This window comes from Lissotriton helveticus, chromosome 5_1 (assembly GCF_964261635.1).
Source record: "Lissotriton helveticus chromosome 5_1, aLisHel1.1, whole genome shotgun sequence".
NCBI lineage: Eukaryota > Metazoa > Chordata > Amphibia > Caudata > Salamandridae > Lissotriton > Lissotriton helveticus.
In genome coordinates, this window is record NC_136065.1 from 1,345,114,017 (window position 1) to 1,345,135,572 (window position 21,556).

A 21,556-nucleotide genomic window follows, 5' to 3' on the forward strand; every position below is an offset into this window, starting at 1 on the left:
TTTTGACAAAAGGGGCCTCTCTGTGCCAAGTTGGTCAAAGAAGCATAATGTCTAGTCATTCCGTCAGACTCAGCTGATCCAATCTCCATCTATTGTCTCCTAGCTATTGTTTCAATGATTGATTGCCTGCTTGGTTGGTTAGTGGGCACTTGTTCTGTTCCTCCGCTTCTCGTGGAGGCCGGGTCCTCTTTACTTGGCTGAGTACTCTTGCCAAGGACGCCTTCTCAAGTGTGCGGTTAAATGCTTCCCATTGGCTGTAATTGACACTCTACCGGTGTCTAAAACAATGTGAGCTGGGACCGGCAGCATTACAAAGGACATCCAGAAAACAGCAGACTTCTTGTTAAGTGAATGACTGCCTTCTCGACTTATCCTTGTTTTGTTATGGACCCCTGCATTATGTTTTGCAATTGTATTGATGGGACTAAGGCAAAAGTTGTATTCTCTGTTTTTTTTGTGAAAGCAGGGTTTTCATCAATTAACTAATCTCCCTGAGGCCAAAAAAACTCACCTTTTATAATGCAATTTGATGGTCATGTAGAGCGCTCCAATGCTCTTGGGACGAGTTCGGACTATATAAAAGTGCAATAACAAAAACAAACATTGGCATAGCCAATAGGTCTCGCCTTTGGGACCTTATAAGTGCTTTGCCACTGCATATTTGGTTTGGCATTTTTTATAGCAAAAAGGTATCCAGATATCGCTGCCCAGCCATGGACGTGAGTGTGAACACGAGTAGTCATAATGGGATGTTTTTGTTCATGAAGTACTACAAACCATTCCAAGATGGCTGCCAATGTGAATGCATGCATGCAAATGCACTGCCGACCATGTTTGTATGATACTTTTTCAAACTATAAAATTATTCAGAGATGACAGCTTGTGCATGCCAGTGTGTTCTCGTGCACTTTGGCCATTTTGTAATAATTTTTTGATGTACTATATTTTTAATTTCCTGTCACAAGATGCCATATGGGCATTTTAGAACTGTAAATGAAGTATGCACTGGAATGCCCACAACCAGAAGCAGGTGGACTGGTAACAAACAGTGTGCAGTCAGCGAAAATAATTTAAAATGAAGGAAGGAAGACATTTAAGTATATTTAGAATGTAATATCCTCCTGCAGTGAAGGTAATGAAAGATTCCAACCACATGCATTGTATTGTATTGTAATTGCATTTATTTAGCGCTTACTACCCCTGACGATAGTGGTTGAAAAGAATGCCTTAGTTCCTTGCAAATGATAAAGAAATCAATTTGCTTCTAGTAAGGTTATTTGGTTTTGCACGTATGCTTATTTCTTTCTCGGACTGTGGATAGTGTTACCAGCGATTGTTGGAATGTACATTTTCTAGCACCACTTTTGAAGGAGTGCACACATTCGTGTTTTGGAGGAAGCAGTTTGAAATGTAGTCCATGATTGTGGTTGTGGAGTATTTGTGAAGAACATGCACATAGGATAGTGAGAGTGAAAAGTGTTTGTAGGTCTGGTTGAATTTTGTGAATGATATATTTTTTGCAAGGAGGCATGGTCAGTAGAGAGAGAGCTGCAGGAATGACTGATTCTTTCAGTTCAATTCATGCTTCAGTGATGGCTGTGAAGTATGGGAGGTAGCAATGACAATGTTCAGTGATGTTGAAAGTCTTGTGGCAAAGCAACTGGGCATCACATACAAACATTTCATGTTTAATCCAGAAGGTGGTATGGAAGGTGGCTAGTGATGAGCCCAGGGTGCCAGTGGAAAGTCAATATCTGTTGTGGGTTACATGGTTTCCATGGCATTGGAAAGTGCTTGTAACTGATGGGACCTAAGGTGTTGCTGATTGCATGAATAAAGATGGATAGAGTGAGTGGGGTCAATGTTTGTCTTATTACTGGGCCCAGCCAGTGGTTCGGGGGTCGGTGTGGTTAGAAGAAATATGGTCAGCAGTAAACTCAGTGTGAAGCAAAAACACAACCTAAATAACAGTCACATTTGCTCCACATTACCGTTAAAATTGTCGGTCAGTCTTTATTTACAATGAATGATGTACTGGTGCAAGCAAATATTCCTCTTTATTGAAAACAATGTAGATGGGCTGAGTAATCTAGTAATATTCCCTATTCACTTCTGCCACTGGTGTCATCAGAGTGCTCCCTTTCTTCTCAAAGAATTGCATTCAGGTGAGAGGAGGGTCCCAGAACGACAGACATGGTTGCTGGGTGGCCCTCTTGTCAACCTACTTCATATGTTAATTTCGCATTCCTGGACATTCTAAAATTAAAGTGAAATGCAAAGGTCCAAAGCGGGTCAGGCAGAAGAGGGAAGCTAATATTTTTCCACTGTCCAACCTCCCCCTTGAAGGCTTAATTCAACAATATTTATTTTGGCACAGGTGTCTATGGTTCTCATTTCTAGAAGTGAATACAAATATTTATGTTACTCCGTTAGACAGTGAAAGGCAATTTTCAATAGTATCGGACAGCCTTTGGGAAAAGAAACCTTAAAAGTAAACAGTCTAAATATCCTTAAAACTTTAACCATAATTTTTTGTTAATTCTTTTTATTTGGATTTTCCATTGTACATAAAGGTTAGTAATACAGCATAGTATGTACATACAAATGTATGAGCAATAGTAGCAGTAACAACAGCACATTTAAATTTAATAAGCCTAACATGTATTACAAGTGGTAATTGAAGTCCCATTAGAACATTAAATCACATCTTATAATTGGGCAACAAAAGAAAGTAAACTCGTAGACTAATAGGGAGGGTGTAGGATGGGATTAGAGTCCATTATATTGAGCAGTGTGAATATCGTGGTGTGTGCAAGGGGGCAGCACAAGATATCAAAGTTGGGGGTTTCATTGTCCAATATCGTAGCTCGCATATGGCCCGGGGGCACTTTGTGGATTGGTAACGAACGTGAAGAGTTAGCTCTGTGGGGTCTCGAGTGACTTCCGTAGAGAGAGTTAGTAAGGTAGAGTCCTCTTTAAGAACTGAGAAAGAAGTGTGTCCCATTCAGATGGGACTTTTTCGAATGTGACGTGTTTCTTCACATCGGAGAGCTGTACCCTCTGCTGTTCCCCACTTTGCACCACGCCTTGCCTGCAAAGACGGGGTTGTGGGTGCTTTTCAGAACATTGTCATTATTCTCCTGGCTAATAGTAAAGCTAGGCTCGGAAACCGGGTGCGGACAATGTGGTGTTTTCTAGATTTAAAAATGAGAGAGACAGCAGCATGGGGAGAAAAGCAGAGGGAGGAAAGAGAACAATATGGAGCGGGAGAAGCAGACGAGGTAGAAAGCTGTAGAACACATGCACGCTTGTATAGTGCTTAAACAAGAAGAAACAAGCCCGCGAGTGGTGCGCATGAGCAGCCCACCTATCTTTCCTTCTTTCATTTAGTTGCTTCCCTGTGAAATGGAGCCAACAAGCATTGGCCGCGCAACGCGGGGAAGCTTGTAATAAGAGAAGCTGACTAGGAGGGAGTGGGAGAAGGGAGGGGTTAGGGGAGGGGATTCACGCGCTGTAAGGCTTAATGAGCCATTACAGAAAGCCAGATGGCCTGTGCACGTCCACGCGTGCGTAACCGCACGCTGGAGGACTGCAAAAGCCTTTGGGTAGAACTTTGAAAACCCAGTTACTAAATGTCTCACCAGGCAGCGCATGCGCTGGCTCAAGCGAGACCTAAAAACTTTTAAAACACATCTGTTGTAATAATTCCTTTTGCCGTTGGTAATTAGACCTTTTAAATGTGGCATAATATAAACTATGACGAGGAAAATCTATCAATTAATGTTTTGATGGCCTGCATATGGCACGTGGGCCTCCATCACGAGTGGCCCATTAATTCCAATGGGGGGAGGGGTAATGGACCCATCAGAATCGTTCATTTTGCGGAAACAATGCAGCTCCATGATCTTTCATCCGAGATTTCACCTGCTGCAATTAGTCTAGGTATATGGGTTTAATACCTGGGAAAATATGCCAAAATCGACACAGTAAGTCCGATTTCCGCATATTTCCCCAAAACGTGTAAATTCAGAAATATGAATGCAATTATCGGGACCTCTGATAGCGGTAATTCTGGAGTGGAGAAGTGATGTATCCTTTCTGGTCTGCGGTAGTCCACAGGCTCCTAATATGAGGTGAATTGTACTGTAATGCACTGCATCTTTCTTACTTTGTTTGATAGCATGGCATAGTATTTCTACGGTTGTACTTTGAATTTTACATGCTGTGCCATATCTCTAATATTTCTGTGGCGCCCCTATGCTAGTGCTCTGGTACATAATGGCCCAAGTCTGGTACAGTATTTCCGATGGTAGTCATCTGAACTGTGTCACTATGGCCTGATGTTACTGGGCCCGTGATATGGAAATTATTTAGATCTTGACACTATTTTTCAAGATGTAGTATTTCTGTGTTATTCTGTTGGTAATCCTCTGGATGAGGCACACAGCGGCTCACAGTGCGGTAGTCGTGTGGTATTCCTACCGTAATGCTGGGAATGTGATACATGATGGTTATAATATTTGTGATATATTCATATGGTAATGCAGTGGCATACAATAATTACAATTCAGACACTGGTGTGTTACACACTTAACGTAAAGCAGTTAAAAGTATAGTATTTCTGTGGTAATACACCGGATCGGGCAAGCTGTGGTCCAAGGACCAGTACTTCTGTATTATTTCTATAACTATTCACCAGTAGAGTAGCACACTCAAATATATTAATTTCCAAGAGCTATATGTTATCTAAAGGTACCAGGCCATAATTTCAGCATGCCAGATCGACCATTCATCCTTTCCAATGTGATAAAGGGAATTGTTTAAAACTAGGTGAAAATAACACCTGTGTACCGTAGTACATCCATACTAAAAGAAAAACACAATACTGGCTACACAGAAGTGCAAGTTTAATTCATTATTTCCCATCACACGGTGATGCACACGCTGGTGTTTATGTGGTATTCCTGTGGCACAGCGATGGCCCTGACATACTCTGGACCACAGATAGGCATTTCTGTGTTTTCCTGCGGGCACCCGGTCCTTGGCCTGTTAGTAATATTCTTCAATCCGAGCTGAAAGTTTACAGGAAGCAACCTTTCGTGGTCCCTTACTCTCCAAAGCCATTGGCGTCACAGAAAACGTTTAAGAAAATTGCGGCATGTTGAAAGTAATTAGAAGCCTCTAGCGCAGAAAAGAGGCGCGAGCAGCTGTGTCTCTGCGGATCTCCATCTGCTCGGGGAAAGAGACAGAGGGAAGGGGAAACAAGTGGGCGCTATAGTGATGCACTGACTCAAGCCCTCCTCGACACTAGCGCGTGCTGCCCATTTTCTGCCCTCACATATTATGCAATTGTTTTTAAAGCGTCAGATTGTGACTACGGCCACGCTGAACAGTTTCATATGATGGCGACGGATAGACAGCCACTCTTTGCTATACCAAAGCACGCAGGTCTTTTTCTTCCATCAGTCCGAGGGCTGCGCAGCAGTGGTAGATAGTGTAACACCGCAAGTAAAATATCCAGTCCAGATGGGCGGTCCCAAAAGGAGGAAGGGCAGTAACAAGGAGGGACTAAGAAGCCCATTATCAATCGGAAGCCAGCATTTACCATGGACTATGACGCCAGCCAATGGAAAATATGGGCGGGCTTCCACGGCACTTCCACATCTGTCCATACTACAATCTGCCTCGCAAAGCAAGCAGCGCATGCGCTGCAACGCTATGCTCGACCTAAAAAACACGAGTCGTGGAGGGTAGAGAGGATTTTTATGGTAGGAAATTGTGTGTGATTTGTCTGATGAGGCCGGGGTGCCTCATATGTAATGAATGAAAGCGAGGGAGGGATGATAGTGTAATGCCAAATACGGACTGGGAGAGAAGGAAGGAAGCAACAGGCAGAAGGGTTGAGAAACAAGCCTTGGGGATGAAACAGTATTTCCCAGTAACTCACACAATGAAGCACTTTAGTATGCTGTGCATAGCCATCCATGTAGCAGGTTTGTATCTTTTGAAGTTTTAGAGCACCACTAGTTACACTTTCCGTTGGAATGCGGAGTACTAACATAGACCTCAAAGAGTGACCATTTGCCATAGCTTTGCCCCTACTCCTCAAAGGCTATGTGGTTACTTTGTGTTGCCCCTAGGTCATTTTTATGAAGAGTTTTGCTGTGGAAACTGTGCCATCGGCCATATTTCTTACCCAGGCATAGCCAGGAAGTATGCTTCCACTTTCTTTCTCTTATTTTGCCCAGTTGCTCTTTGTGTAAACAGTGAATTTGGGAGAACGCCACAGGGCAGGTTTCTCTCGATCTCCTGGTTGTGAGAACAGGTAAGGGATCTTACAAGTATTCAAACAATGAGGTTATATTATTAGGTTTGCATAGGAACCCAAAACCATTTGCCGATTTATGCTGTACATGTTTGGGATTTTGAGACCTCGCCTATGGGGATTTGCAGGTAGTCTTGTGCATCAAAAAGAGCAAAAGGGCTGGGAAAGAGTCAGTGATGTGTCAGACTAGAATGGCATGCCACTGACATGGTTTCAACTTGTCAACCTTCCAAAGAGATGCATCTTTCTTCAGGGGGATGCTTGTTGTTTCAGAAAATCTCACAATTTCCATAGCGCCTTATTTGTACCTCTCTTTGCTCCAGACTTCTAGCCAATGGCACACGTGCCACGTTTGTACAAACTTTGAGTGTTAGGATGCACTCCATTTTCTTCTTTTTAATCTTTTTAGACTGCTGCCCAATGGTAAAGATTTAGCGTGCTGGCTTGACCTGTGCTCTGTCCTGGTAGCACTGACGAAAATCAACAATTAACACTGGTAGGTAATCACCATCCAGACTCAAGCCACTACAGCTATACAATTGGTTCTAGTGTAGTGAATCAGTACTACACATACCAGATTGTTATGGTATGTTGAATGAAAGACCAGGACAAGAACCATGGTGCTCCTGTGACAAATGTACTCACAAGTGACATAGGCATGGTGACCATTTAAGGAGTCTAACATTCAGAAATCAAATGTAAACCATTTAATCCTTTGTAATCTATATTTTATACCATAAGTTCTTCGATGTTATTACAAAGATGGTGAAATTACACACTTTTAATGCTACAGAAATGCCAATCCAGGCCTTATCTGTAGCACGTCAGAATTTGCTTTCCATCCTTGGAAACCGTGCATACCCAATGCATTTCGGGCTAATGAGCCTTTTTTCAGGTGTCTGAAATGTAAATGAAGCAGATCAGTTGATAAAATTAATCAAAAAAATACATGTAAACATAAATACACCATTTCATTAACTTAACCTACTCTTATACCCTACAATACGATGTGCTCTATATTTAAATTTAAAGTGATCCTGAGACAGAAACCCTATCTGTAGCTTCCCTGTTAATGAGCACCAATGTTATGTGCTCAATTGCAACTAAAACGATTACTTCCATGTTTAAACCTATGCAAAAACAGATTTTTTGTCTCCCTCTTGCAAACCAAAACACTCGCAATCCACTCACCCTGCAATCCATAGGTGATTAAAATATTTGCTATTCCGCGCTGCAACCGGCACCGTGACTGTTTCGAACTCCCTCACAGGTTGTATTCAGAATTAGCTGATCTAAGAGTAACCTGTTATTCCCCCTCAGGTGCAAACAATTTACACACCGTGCGATTTGGACTTCCCACGTGATTGCTGTGGCGGGTTCTGGCCTTGAAAACAGAAAAAATACATGCCTACTCCAAATCCTATAGTACAAAAATGTGATACAAGTTTTAAAATATTGATGTTTTTTGATGTGCTATGTGAACGACAAAAATAAACTGCTACAATGTTTTGTGATAAAATGTACAATGTATTTTAAATATGGTTACTCCGATGTGCTTACTATAACTCCATGATTCCCAAGTGACCTCCATAGTTTTCTTTTTTCTCTTTTATATTGTTCATTGCAGGGTGAATTCCATTGGTTAGGACAGATGATTACTATGTACGAACTGAGTGTTAGGATGCACTTGTTACACGTTTGCCAGGTCCGTGCATCACCAGTGCCTCCAGTCCAGGTTTTTTCTTTCTATCTAGTTTATCTAGACTTGTTTTTTTGGTGGGAAAAATAAGGTTAGAAGTCCCAGAATGCAAAGAAAAAACCTAGACTGGAGTAGTTTGTGCACTTGAATCAGAGAAACTGAGCAGGGCTCCCTCCTTGCATCATCTGACACCTCTTTTACTATACCGATCCCCTAAAACAAACCTTTCTAAACTCTTTGCTCTGAGTCCTCCCCTCCAAAACTCCTTTTTACTCATCCAAAAGCCTCCTCCTATTGCCAAGACCTAAAAAAAAACTATAAAAAAAAACTTTCACTCTTATATCTCTCCACTATCCTTTTCAAACGAAATTAACAGACTAACATGTTCACTTCTCAAATGCCATATTAAACTATACTAATACACTACCCAAATAACTGAATAACATATCCACTACTCAAATTACTTTATATTTTTTTTACTATACTAATTTTTAACAGTAATCCTTTATGGCTTCCGGAGTGGCGTGCTACTCGCCAGAAAAGCGATTCAACACCCATCAGGGGTAACAAGTGCTATATGAATGCAAATCTTTCTTCCCCTTTTATCCCTCCGCTATCCTTCTCACTCCAAGTAACTGACTAATATCCACCACTGAAATTACTTCATATTTCACCATATTAATTCACCACTAATCCTTTGTAGGCTTCCTGAATAGCGTGCGTCAACAAGTGCTATATAAATACAAACCTTTGTCCTCCTCTATTCTCTGCTATCATTCCAAATCCAAATAACGGACTAACCTATCCACCACTTAAAATGTACTTGCATGTTTCACTATACTAATTCAACACTAATCCTCTATGGGTCCCGGAGTAGCGTGCTACTTGCCGAAAAAGCGCTTTGACGCCTCGTCAGGGGTAGTAAGCGCTATATAAATGCAATTACAATACAATAAAATACAATAGTACAATGTGTTGGTAGCTTCAACTTATCCAAGGGCGGGTCTGTGTGGCCAGGCTGGTTAACCTCCATCTGTATTTTAGGTATTCCTGATGATTACTTACCACCAGGGATTCACTTCAGTTGATCCAATTGAACAAACACAAATCAATGATGAATTTGTTAACCCCTTAAGTGCTCCTGTCGGCCAACAGCCGTCGCGAGCACTATCTCCGTAGTGCTGCGCACACCCGTTGGCGGACGCGGCCCCGCCCACTCATTAAAACCTCTGCACCCCGGCAGAATTCGCGCTGCGGTTAAGCAGTTAGAGAAAACCCAGGAACGGTGTATTGTGTTCTTGGTAATATTCAAATGGAATCATTTGGTAACATCGGCTGTATGATATCTGTATTTTGACTGAAGGCGGATGCTCTTTAATGCTCTCATTTTTAGATTTTATAGATTGGGTGGGACTTCTGTTTTATTCAATAGTTTAGTAGCTAGGGCTGTAATCATTAGGGCTGTAATCATTACAGCATAATGTATATATGTATGGTTTAGTACAATTGGTTCTAGTGTAGTAAATCAGTACTACAAATCCCAGATTGTTATAGTATGTTGAATGAAAGACCAGGACAAAAACCATGGTGTTCCAGTGACAAATGTACTCACATGTGACATAGGCATGGTGACCCTAGACACTACATTGTCCATTACTGAAAGAAGTCTGACAGGATTGTAATTCTGACTTGTAAATATGCAGACTAACAACGATGTTGATGGCACGTAAGAAGAGCAAGGGATTTTGTTTCCTTTGGAAATCTTGAAATCAATTCCCGGTTGCACATGGGTCACGCCTACAGTTTTAAGAGGGTGTGCAACATCTGATCATTCCACCAAAATGAGGTTAGTTTGGAAAACTGCTTTCTGAGTGTCCCTAGCTTCTTCGGCTGCGATGCTGCCTGCGTGTGGCAGTGTAGTTGATGACCTACAACTTAGTTTGTTGAAAAAACATGTAGAAGTACCTAAAGGCGTGGTCTGGCTTGATGCAGGCCAGTGGGAGCATTGATATAGATGTTGTCTGAGGTAAAGGCCTACTGGGAGCACTTAAGGACAAGCATTTGCAATGCAATAGGCCCCACATTACTTAACGTTTGAGCTATTGGCGTTGCATTACTATTTGCATCGCCAATTGGTCAAACTTTCAGTAATGAGAGACCTTTTGCATTGCAAATGCTTGTTTAAAATGATCCTACCGCCAATCCCAACATGTTCTTTAGCAGCAGGCCAGTGGCCTGTAGAAAAGGGTCTAACTATTCCCCCTCCAGATAACGATTTGGATGGATGCTGCATTTGCGTTTGGTGGGTGGGGAAGAGCGCACAAATTATTTTATTAGGTCGAGTTTTGATGATCAACGACCATGCCAGTAGAACAGTTACCCCATCACTAGTTTCATGCCAGCAGCAATGACGGGTATTGGAGGGGTGTTAGCAAGGAGTCAAGAGATCGCCAGAGCTGGCCAACTAATAGATTTATTTGGTGATGTCCGCTGGGTAGGAACCATGCTTCGAAAGGTAGGACAGATGCACAATATTAAGCAACCAGAGAAAAGGAATTAAAAAAATCAGGCCAACTAGGCAACCAAAAGCGATGGGCCTGTCCATAGCCCCCGATAGCCCATATATCGAAACCAGCATGCCTCACAGAGCAGCACACGCGCTGCCTAGGCTCGACCTAAAAAGGAAGGGGAATAGGAGGTTGATAAATAATATCAATTGCATTTGCATGTAGGGTGACTAGGTGCCCCAGATTTGCAGGGACAGTCCTGCTTTTTCAAGAGCTGCCCTGCCTGATTGCCATACATTTGACTCATGTCCCGGTTTTTAGAGAGGGTCAACTGAAAACAGTGAGGTGTTCCGAAGCAGGGATAGTTAACAGCTGTTATAAGTAAGCAATTTAATTAACAGGCTGGTTTTAAAATTAATAATTTCTTTTCTTAGTGCCTCTTCTGTGTTTCTATATTGATGATAGCTATCAGTCTTTGCCACTTCATTGATGCAGAATTGTAGTCCTTCCTCTGTTTTTGCAAATGTTCTGGTTTTTGGATCACAAGATCTGGTCACTCTAATTTGCATGGGGTGTGTCCCGTCTGATTTGCTGCCCAGCTGCACTCGGGCACAGTGTTAACAAAGCGCAGCGAGTGGTGTGGGTTCTGCCCTGCAGGCCTATCAACAGGCCTTCTCAGCCTGCCAGATGTCTTTTGTTTACGCAGCGTAGCAGTTACCAAGGAGACATCCCTGGGGTAGAGTCCCCCCCACACCCACCCCCATCTGCCCGGCATGCCTGTAGTGTCCCATCAATGGGCGACAGGTTCTGCAGGTTGCCAGTGTCCAGAGCATGACTGTCACTTTGGCATGAGGGGCACGCGACTTTGAGGCTGTGATGGTAGTATTTTCTCATAGCCGAGAACAGGACAGCACTTGGAACCGTCCTGTATGTTTTTTGTTGAAGTCTCATTATTAAACGCTAAGCCAATTTACAGGCAGACATATCAGGGCCACGGGGAGTTAAAATGAAATGCACTGTCACCAGAAACATGCAGCTCTCCAAAGCACTCACTCCCTTATAAGCAGGTATTAAGAATTTCACTTCGGAAACTGTTTTGTATTTAAAAGTTATCGATGCAGTACGGCGATAGTAATTTCTATACTTTCAAGCAACCATTTTATGAATTCCAAATCTGTTGCCCAAAATGTCAGTTACAGTTCTCAAAAATCCAATTCCAGACGGGCCTCGAAAAACACGTGCTAATTGGGCCTTTTCTTGCCGCATAATTTGGCACTCCATGCCGCATAATTCCAGTGACCCTGGTTATAGCCCTGACTAATTCCAAGATTCGTAGCTTTAGATTCTTGACACGGCCGAGTGGTTGTTTCTCTTACCGCTGTTATAAAACGCGCTTTTCTGTTTCTCTAGCTCCTGGCACCGAGCGGTTCTCTAGAACTCCCAGCTCACGAGACTCCCACCAACCTCCAGCACGTGACGTGAGGACGCACCGGGAGGCATGTGAAGCGCAGACTAGAGGCACCGTGTCCGGTAGGCGGATGTTTAACCCTGTGTCTCGCACTAACACTTGTATCTTCACAGCCGCCCTTGATATGCAGAATGGCTGTGCCGCGTCCCTGGGTCTTGAACCTCGTGAAGTGGCCCCGGTTGTGCGCTTCACACACCTCGTTATTTGTATGCCTCTCCTCGCCCAGTGAACAAAGATCGTGGGGGAGAATTTTCACACAATATTCACGTGTTTGAAATTAAACGTCGCGGCAATGCTCTTTTGCTAAAGCCTACTTTTTGTTGTTGGATTGATTCGCTTTTCTTGTCCTTATCTTCATTTTTATTAAAATTTTCCATCGACTTGAAATTCTGGGAGTTGACGAAATAAAAAAAAAAATCACCAAGTGGCGGCATATTAAACAATATAATGACCACAGGCCACGCTGACTGAAGAGCGCGCACCCTGTAAGACAGACATACATGCCTTACAAATGATAGTAAAATAAAATGTGCTCATTATATTCTATCAACACCAAAATGTAGGTGGCATGGGGGTGAGAAGATAGGGAGACAGTGAGGGAGGTCAAAAGAATGCCATAAAGACTGGGGAGGCCGCAAGGTCGCTGCTGTGTCTTCTCTTCCGCCTATCCGGGGAAGCTGGCAATGATGCTGCTGGTTCTGCCCCTGCCCTGTGCCCCGGGAAGCTTGCATTGCTTCGTCTGGTGGTGTTCCTGTCCTGGGAGTAAGAACAGGTTTCCCTGTGTGCGTTTTAAGCTTCCACGTCTGCTTCAGGTTTTGACACAAGTGCATAGGGGAAGCTTGCACTATTGCTGCCGGTGCTGCCAAATCCTGTTTGTGAGGGAATCTTTTACACTGCTGTCGCAGTGGCTGCCCCAGCCTGCCCTTTGTGTGAGGATCGTTTACAGTGGTTTAGCATGTGCCGCCCCTGTCCTGTGTGTAAGGCATGCTGTCCTGTCATGTGTGTGAGTAGAGCTTGCACTATTCCTGCTGGTTCTGTCCATCTTGCAAAAAGAGCAAATGATGGACGGAATGCTGAACAAATCAAACATTCACCCCCTCCCCCCCTCCCCTCAGAGATCAAGGTTTAATGCATAATTTTTTTGCTCACCACACCGCCCCAGTTTGGACGCAGCCATATTCAAATCAGTCTTGACCCTGCTCCTCATGGGAACAGTCCAGCCCGAATTGCCAGGCCAGGTCCTCCCTGGACCAGAAAAAAAGCATCCTGGGACCGGTTTCGGGGCATCAGCCAGGCTATCTTGAATCCAGTGGCACAGTGAGCACATGATCCACGACTGGGCATACCCTTCCCACTTGGGTCATCAAAAGCAAAAAGAACAAATGATGAATGTGAGTTACGTTTTCAACGCTTCAGCCAGTCCGTGAACAAAGCTTGCATTGATGCTGCCTGTGTCTTGTCCTATGTGTGAAGAGAGTTTGCACTGCTGCTGTCAGTGCTGCACTCCTGTGTATGAGGGAAGCTGGTACACTTTCAACTGGTTCTTAACCTGTCCTGTGGGTGAGGGAAGTTTGCGCTGCTCCTGCGGACGCTAATACTCTACAGTGCTCAGGGGTACATCAAAGAGCCTGTTTCTAAGCTATTTTTTAACAATGCACATTCTAAGGAATATGCACAGAAAATACCAAAAAGGTGTTGATAACCACTCTGTAGTAGCAACTATATTTATTATAGTGTCTGTATTTCCATGGGGTGTAGCTATCATTACAGCAGCAGGTGCATTGGCATTGAGGAGCATAACTTTCAAATGGTTTTATTTGCTTTATCTTACATAACAAGCATTGGCAAAGCCAATATGTATCTTGCCTACACAAGTGATTGGTTTTGTCAATGTTTTTTAGCCATGTTGTATAGCATTGTGACTTCTGTGAAGCATGACTGAAAGTTAAAAAAGGCAACACAGAGAAAGGGGCCAGGCAGTACAGACAGCGGTTTGTGGTGGTGGGAGTGGCATTCCTATGATGTGACCAGCGGAGTCCGTGTCATAGCGCTTTTGTAGGTCGAGCCTGGGCAACGCATGCGCTGTTGCGAGGCATGCAGTATTGGAGTATGGCTTTGAAGCCCCGTCCATATTTCTAATTGGACAGTGGAAGCAGGGCCAGACTAGGAATGCAAAGCAGCTACAGCAAAATATGTCAGACTAGCCCACTTACGGTGAAAAGTGAGCGCAGCAAGTGAGCCTGACCACTACAAGGAAAGTTTGTGGATGTGCTCTCTTCAAGAAAAAATTGGCAAACATGTCACATTCTAAACACATATTTCATTATATATTCAATTGTATTAGCTTTTAAAACATAGTAAATGATGACTTTACAGTGCACCAAGATACACCATTCTTTGTTGGAGCCCTTCAAAGATTCCCTCACTATCACCTTCTAACAGTACTCCACATCTCTCCATAGCCTGTCTCTCACATGTGCTTCATTTGCTTTATGGCACCTCTCATACAAGTATAGGGTGTCCGAGCACTTTACATCACACACAAATACAGAGGGATGAAGAACCATGTGTGTAAATCAGTCTATAGAAAATGTTACATAAGACTAAGGGGACTAAAAGTTGTAGGATTCATGTTATATATACTGGTAGGTATTTTTTTAGAAGTGCTGGATCTAGAGAAGCTCAAACTCAGAATTCAGAACGTAACACAGTGGTTAGGTTTGGCTTTCCTACTAAGAATTTATTTCTACCCTAACAAAACCATTTTAGCAGCATTAGGATAATGAATTACTCTGAATAAAAAACATTCTACCCTGTATTGTTATGTTATGTTATTCTAAACTTTTTAAGCGCACGGGCACCCAGGGGTTTCATGGCGCTAGCAGTGAGGAAAGATTGAAAAGCAGTTAACCTATCCAGAAGCTTGCTTGAATAGCCAGGTCTTTAGGGCTCCCCGAAACTCCATAAGATTAGTACATTTCCTGAGCGACAGAGGGAAGGAGTTCCACGCCTTTGGGGCGAGAAAAGCGAATCGGCACCCGCCCTGGCGCTTCAGTTTGAAGGAGGGTAGGGTAAGAAGGGACAGATGGGCAGAATGAAGATTGCGGGTAGGCTCGTGCTTGACAATTAGGTTATTGTGTAGTTTGTGTCCAGCTCTTTGCTGACACTTCATAGCTCACTGTGCTAGATTATGATTGTGATATGACATGCACAGTAACAAAATAGTCTCTGTTGCAAAAGCTGTATCCCACAAAGCTATGCATTTAAAATACTGTTCTATGATCTGCATGGTACACATCCTTTGCTGCAGGCATATTAACCCTTAGTGCTACCTTAGATGAGTCAAAACTACCACTAGACAAATCTCTGATCCCTCTCCAGCAGGTACAATAATCACCAGGGTTATCTTGACACTTGTATTGTTGCCTGAAAACTACTCTACTCTACTGGATATACAAGGAACTCTGCAGCAGGTGCTTTCAAAACTGCTACACTGCTACAAAAACAGCCCTCAGTAACAAAACTGGCCCCCCTCCCCCCATCCTTCCAGCCTCCCAGGGAAACGCATGATGCCTGGTACGGCTGGTCTAGCCTTGAGTGAAAGGAAGGAGGGAAGGTAAGTTCAAGTCAACACGGACAGGGGAGGAACACAGAGGGGTGAGAAGTACACGAGGGAGCTAGATGAAAAAGATGCACTCTAGTGGAGTGCTTAAACACAAAGATAAAAGTAGGGCCTAAAAATATGAGCAGTGGAAGTACACAAGTAATGCGTCCATGATCCAGGGTAGGGAAAAACACATGAAAAGGAAGGAAGACTACAGCCCCCAACAAATAAGAAGAAAGCAAATGTTAGTGACAATGAAGCCAACCAACAGTAAGCAATTGGCAATCCCTAAGCCGACAAGTAGAACACTAAAGGTATTGAAAAGACAGTGTTTGCTAAATATGGTGACAATGGAACTTCACCATATTTAGCATGCACTTCAAGTTTGGTCTTTCTTAGAATGATGAAGTTCTGATGTTTTTCCAAATATTCTAGAGAACGTGCTTCTTTGGAAATGTAAACTCACCAATGCAGCAGTTATAAATTCTGCTCCCTTGCGTAATGTGCTATCACTATGATGGGTCAATTTGCATGAGAATTATCAAATTTGACCAGCATTTGTTCAAACATCACAAAGTTCAAAAAGCAGGGGGGTTGGATAAGGAACAAAGGTTTGTTATGATTATATGGTGCGTACTGCCTCTTAAGAGGCCCTGATGTGCTATGATGATATATATATATATATATATATGTCCAAACACCAAGGTAGGGGAACAACTCGAAGGCTCTTTATTGCAAAAATAGGCAACAACGGGCGTATGCATTTTGGCTGTGTAGCCTCTTCAGCACCCTGTGTAGTCCAGGAGGAGAGTCATTTGCCACAAAGTTGTTGAACCTGCAACAACTGAAATAGCCGCATTTCGCTCCGCCCCTTCCGATGAAATAATTTCACCTTTCGCAGTTCCGGGGTTGTATGGTGAACTGCAAATCCCAGCATGCAGCAATCAGCCGGGATCTGGCGGCCAAGTGGTTGCGCGAATTACAGAGTGAAGAAGGACTCTCTCTCATATTCCTGCCGTGCCCGCAGAAACAAACAGCCGCCTCGAGTCCCCAACTGCACCACCGTCGCTCACAGGCATCCATTTCCCGTGGGTAAGTCCGTCAATGCGTTTCTCCCAACGCGGAGTCCAAGGCTCCGACACCGCTTCCTTTCCTCCTGTCAACAATGGTGGGCCTGATCCTTTCAATAACTTGATAACAAAATATTTTTCACAGAGGCAAAAAAAGCCAGTGTTGATCAGGCCAACTTGTGTGCAGGGGCCTCTGTAACATGCCGCTGGCTAGCGATGTAAAATATGTCCAAACACCCCCTTCTGAAAAAAAGGCAGAGGCCAGGGTAGGGGTATGTATATATATTAAAATCAGCAGTTATGGACTGGATTGGTATAGGGAACTAATCATTTTTGATGCCTCTAACAAAGACTAAACACTAAATAGTTTGGGACAGGCAGATAGACAACCCTCATCCACTTCAAAAGTACTAAAGGTGGACATGTAAATCCTCTTCAGTATTTCGGCCATTTGGAATTTTCGAGTTGAATCTCAAGATGTATCTGAATTCTAACTGCCTTAAACACCTCTCTCTGTTGCCACATCTTTGTCTGACAGGCACTTGATCAAGCACAAAATATCACAAGTTGTTCACATCACTGTTACGTACCAGTTCAAAATGCCTTTCCATTGAATATATGTGAGATCCTTGTGTTTGATGGCTCTCATGTGTTGCAGGATGTGATGATGCACGCGTAAGATGGTGCTCCCTATTTACAGTTTGTGACAGCTACATCTAAGTACATATATGGCAAATTAACTCCTGCAAGTGAGTGGTTCCAACATCTGCCATTTAGTGTCTGAAAATGGCAAAGGCACCTCCATGGTATTGACACCATAAGTGCATGCTTTGCATTTATGTTATAGTCTAACCCCTTTGCTCTCACTTAGCCATGTCTCTTGCTGTTTGTTCCCTGGACTATTTTTAACCAGGTCTTTTCTCATCGATCTTGCTGTGCAGAATATTAGTAATGTTCTGTTGTGTATCCTAGGACCTAAGATCGGATCACTGCAAATTAAGTGCCAATGTTTTTGAAAAATGGCATGTATTTTTTGATGCTGCTCATTAAATCCAGTAATGAACCGTATGGTTTGCCCTGTGTCACTCTGTTTGCTCTTTCTTTTCTCATCAGTGAAGTTACGTTTTTCCATGGGTCTTAAGTTCGCCTTCACCCTGGCTGTTTCTACAGTGGCTTTGCTATATCCTCTCCTTTCGAATCTCCCTGCTAGTTCCAATTGAGCTTTATGGAGCTGCTCAACATCACTGCAGTTCCTTCTCATGCGGAGATTCTCTGCATATGGTATGCTATTCTTTAGCTTGGTTGGATGGAAACTCTGAGCATGCAGCACCGTGGTGCCAGCAGTGCTCTTCCTGAAAGTTTTTGTCTGTATCGTTCCATTCACCACATTGATGGTTAAATCTAAGAACTCCACCTCTTTCTCGCTGATATATGAGTTGAAATGTACGTTGAGTACATTGTGGTTCAGTCTCTCTACAATATGTATGTATGTATATATATATATATATATATATGTGTGTGTGTGTGTGTATATATATATTTAGTTGTTACAATCTGTAATGCAACTTTTGATTTATAAGGAATGCTTCACATTGTTTGCAGTCTTGTAATGTTTAGGGTAAATCTAATTTACTGTATGTGGCTACTATAAACTGTTGGGCAATGTTAATTGAAAAGGGATACTTCAGACCAATATGGAACTTTTTCTTTCTGTTGGTCACATACTTGGCATCAGAGTTTAATTTGCAGAACAATAAGTGCAAGTGCCCATAGCTTTGCTCAGAAACTGGCAGCTGGCACTGCTGAATTTAGAGGGTGCTGAATGCCAATGCTGCCTAGCCTCTTCAATCCCCCACCGGACTCCTCCAGCACTTTTATTTCGCGCTTTTCATGTTCTTTTTCTTCCATGCGTTCTTTGTCACAGTTTTTTAGTTTTTCTCTTCCTTCTTCTTTCCCCCTTTTGTGTGTTTCTCTCTTTTGCTCTAGGCCAAGACCTGATGAGGGAAAATGAGTGCCTTTCCCCAAAAGTTAGCCCCTGTGGGCCCTAGCTGCAACCACCTCCTCAAATTAAGCCCTGGTTGTCATACCATTTGCAAATAATTCATCACGTCATTAGCTCATGCTTGTGTGATGGTGTTCTTCGATATCATTATACACAAGGTGAGGGATCCTGGGTGAGAACCCTAGGAGGGTAGAGAAGTCCTCAGTAAAGAGGACTGGAGGGATACGTCCTCCCTAGCATATACTCAAAAACACAAAAGTATCCCCTCTGGAACTAGGATGGCTCTTTTAGAAAAGGTGAGGAAATGGGGAGTGGTTAGTACACCGAGTGGCAGCACACCCACTATTGTGGGTGGGAAGAGAAAATAACCTTTTCCTTTAAATAACCCTTACTCACTCTATTAATGACATTAACGTTAAAGATGAAATTCCTCCCCCACTCCAAAAGCATCCTTTATCCGTGGGGTGGGAGGGAAGATTAAAAATATAAGTAGCAAGTTAAGCCGTCTTTGTCCCTCTTTCCCTGGCGCACTTCCAGCACAAGTTACTCCAAGTACGTGTATGGTTTGTTTCAGGCATGAGTACTCCATATGAAGCATAAAGGAACGCAACTCTCTTCCACTATATGTCTAAACTTTATGATGTTAATGTTGAAAAACGGCAACTGAGGTCACACTGCAAAAAGCATAGAATGGGAGGAAAGTGATAGAAATGATACCAAAAAATATAGAAAACCATTGGTTGATTGTAAGAATTTGTAATGTGGGACATTCGATGCCAAAATGTTCTAGGTGAAAGTTGTCCCGGGTACCAGAGCTGATTTAATTCTAGACTTTTAAGTGAATGCCATGTAAGAACTCAGTCGTGAAGATAACAGGGTCACGTTGACCCTGCCCCCTATTCTTTTCGAGAAGTAAATCCTTAAATGGCCCCGCATTCTTCATTGTAAAAGGCAACCCCCTGAGCTCACACCTACACCCCATTAGGAGAGCCCATCTGTTTCCCTCTCACAGCACATTCTGGGACCTTGGTGGTGGGGGTGGTGCTGAAGCCCCCACCCCGGTACAGATGTCGGAGCTATCAAGCCTTGTTGACAGAGGCCAGGCCCTGGCGGGAGATTACAGGCCTCGCGGTGTGTGAAGTGTAGGGCGTGGGTCTCTCTCGCCTGCTTCTCTCATAGGACGCAGGAAACAGCCATCGGGGTGTGGAGACAGGGATACACATTTTAAAAAGATATGTTATTTATTTATAGAGTTTTATATAGCGTAGCTTGACCCGTGGGTATCAGAGCCAGAGGCGCAACTAGAGCCAAATTTCGGAGGGGGGGGGGGGGGGCTGAGAAAAAATGTCGGGGGCTGAACCTTTAATCAATAGGCAGAGTGGAGCTGCAGGGCCTCCAACAAGGGGTGAAACAACAGTAAGGCCTAATTAACATTCACATGGTCTTTTAAAGACCTGTGAAACGTTCGGGTGTGGCTGTGTGTGTGCCCTGGATCTGTCTCATCCCGGGCTGCCACACACGAGGGGGGGGGGCTTAAGCCTGGTGAGTCCGATGGGTGTTGCGCGCCTGATCAGAGCGCTGTACAAACACAAAGGAAGAGGAAAAGTTGCACTACATCACAGGGCATGAGTATGCATAAATATGTAAGCAAAGACATCACACTTGAAGGAGTGAAAAACGCTGGTGGTTGGAACAGTCAGATAACACCCATCATTGAAAGTCGGCGTGAGAGGGGAGTCCATTAGTCTATATATTTCTGGTTCTGCCTCTCCAGTTGTATTTATTGCTTGAAATGGTCACGCACTCTCTGCTTGAACCTGTGGCTCACCCCCTACCCTGCCACTGAACCTCTAGGTGCCAGGGAGGGTGGGCGCCGGAGGTGGGGGAAGGCCCCCGTTTGTGTGAGCTAAATCAGTCATGGATAAAAGGGGGAGTGGCGAAGTGCACTTGTGAAAAATCCAGTTGACAAGTTACAAATGTTTTATACAGCATCCGGTTGTGACACCTTTTAAATGTTTACATATCTCAGCTTACATCATTAGGCAAACATTAAACATCTTAATAGAAATTTACAACACTCCGACGCAGCCATTAAAATCGCATTTACCAGGCATACGTGGTTAGCCCAATACCAGCAACATTTGCTGCTTAAAGAAGCTCGAAACCTTCAACTGTGTCTTTCCGGGCGCAGCTTGTCACTGCTAAGGGGGTTATGGGGCGGGGTGGAGTGGGATGTGAAATAATTAATAGAAAACTTCATAGCAAAATGCAGGAGTGAGGATTCTCTGGAGGGCCCTGTAAATTGGGTTTTTAGTCTGCTACCTCCCTCTGGACCACATCTACACCCTAACCCCTTACATGCGCCTAGAGGCGATTCTGCTGATTGCCCGCTGAGCAAGGAGCCATGCTCTAGTATGCACACATTATCTTGAGAGAAACTGGACTTTTAGAAATGCTGCTGAAAGGGCCTTATGAGAGGGTTGTTGTAGAAAGATCAAGGGGAGCCTCACCTTTCCCTTGAGACTTCCATGGTCCCAAATGTTCCCCAAAACAGGAGAAAACTACACTTCCTTTCAAGGGCCAATGACTTCCAATGGAATTCCAATACAGCTTCAGAGCCCGCCCTTTCCCAGCAGGCTTCTTATCGGGAGAGTTCATCTGTCTCTCCAGGTAGCTGATAGTGCAAACCCGTAGCCCTGGGGAGGGGAGGGGAGGGAAGCTTTCGGGTCTTGTTTACCGCCCTGTCTGTTTGTCTGCCGGGCCGTGCTAAGGAATGTCACCTCTTCACAATGGAATGAGGCCTCCGAGAGAGCCGCTGATTGCTTTAAAGCAGAGATGCGACACACCTGGGCAGAGAGATATTCTGTGTTTGGTAACGCAA

The 21,556-nt window shown here is 43.6% G+C and overlaps 1 protein-coding gene across 2 annotated transcripts in view; it reads left to right on the forward strand.

Annotated features, from left to right (window-relative positions):
• INAVA (innate immunity activator) overlaps positions 1–21,556 on the forward strand; it is a 115,400-nt gene that overhangs the window by 17,144 nt on the left and 76,700 nt on the right. The window contains exon 1 of one of the 2 annotated variants that reach the window (XM_078644227.1): positions 11,948–12,061. The exons of the other annotated variant lie outside the window; for it this stretch is intronic. The gene's annotated coding sequence lies outside the window, so the exon portion shown is untranslated. Of the gene's footprint in view, positions 1–11,947; positions 12,062–21,556 lie in introns of those variants that run through there. 2 annotated transcript variants of the gene reach the window in all.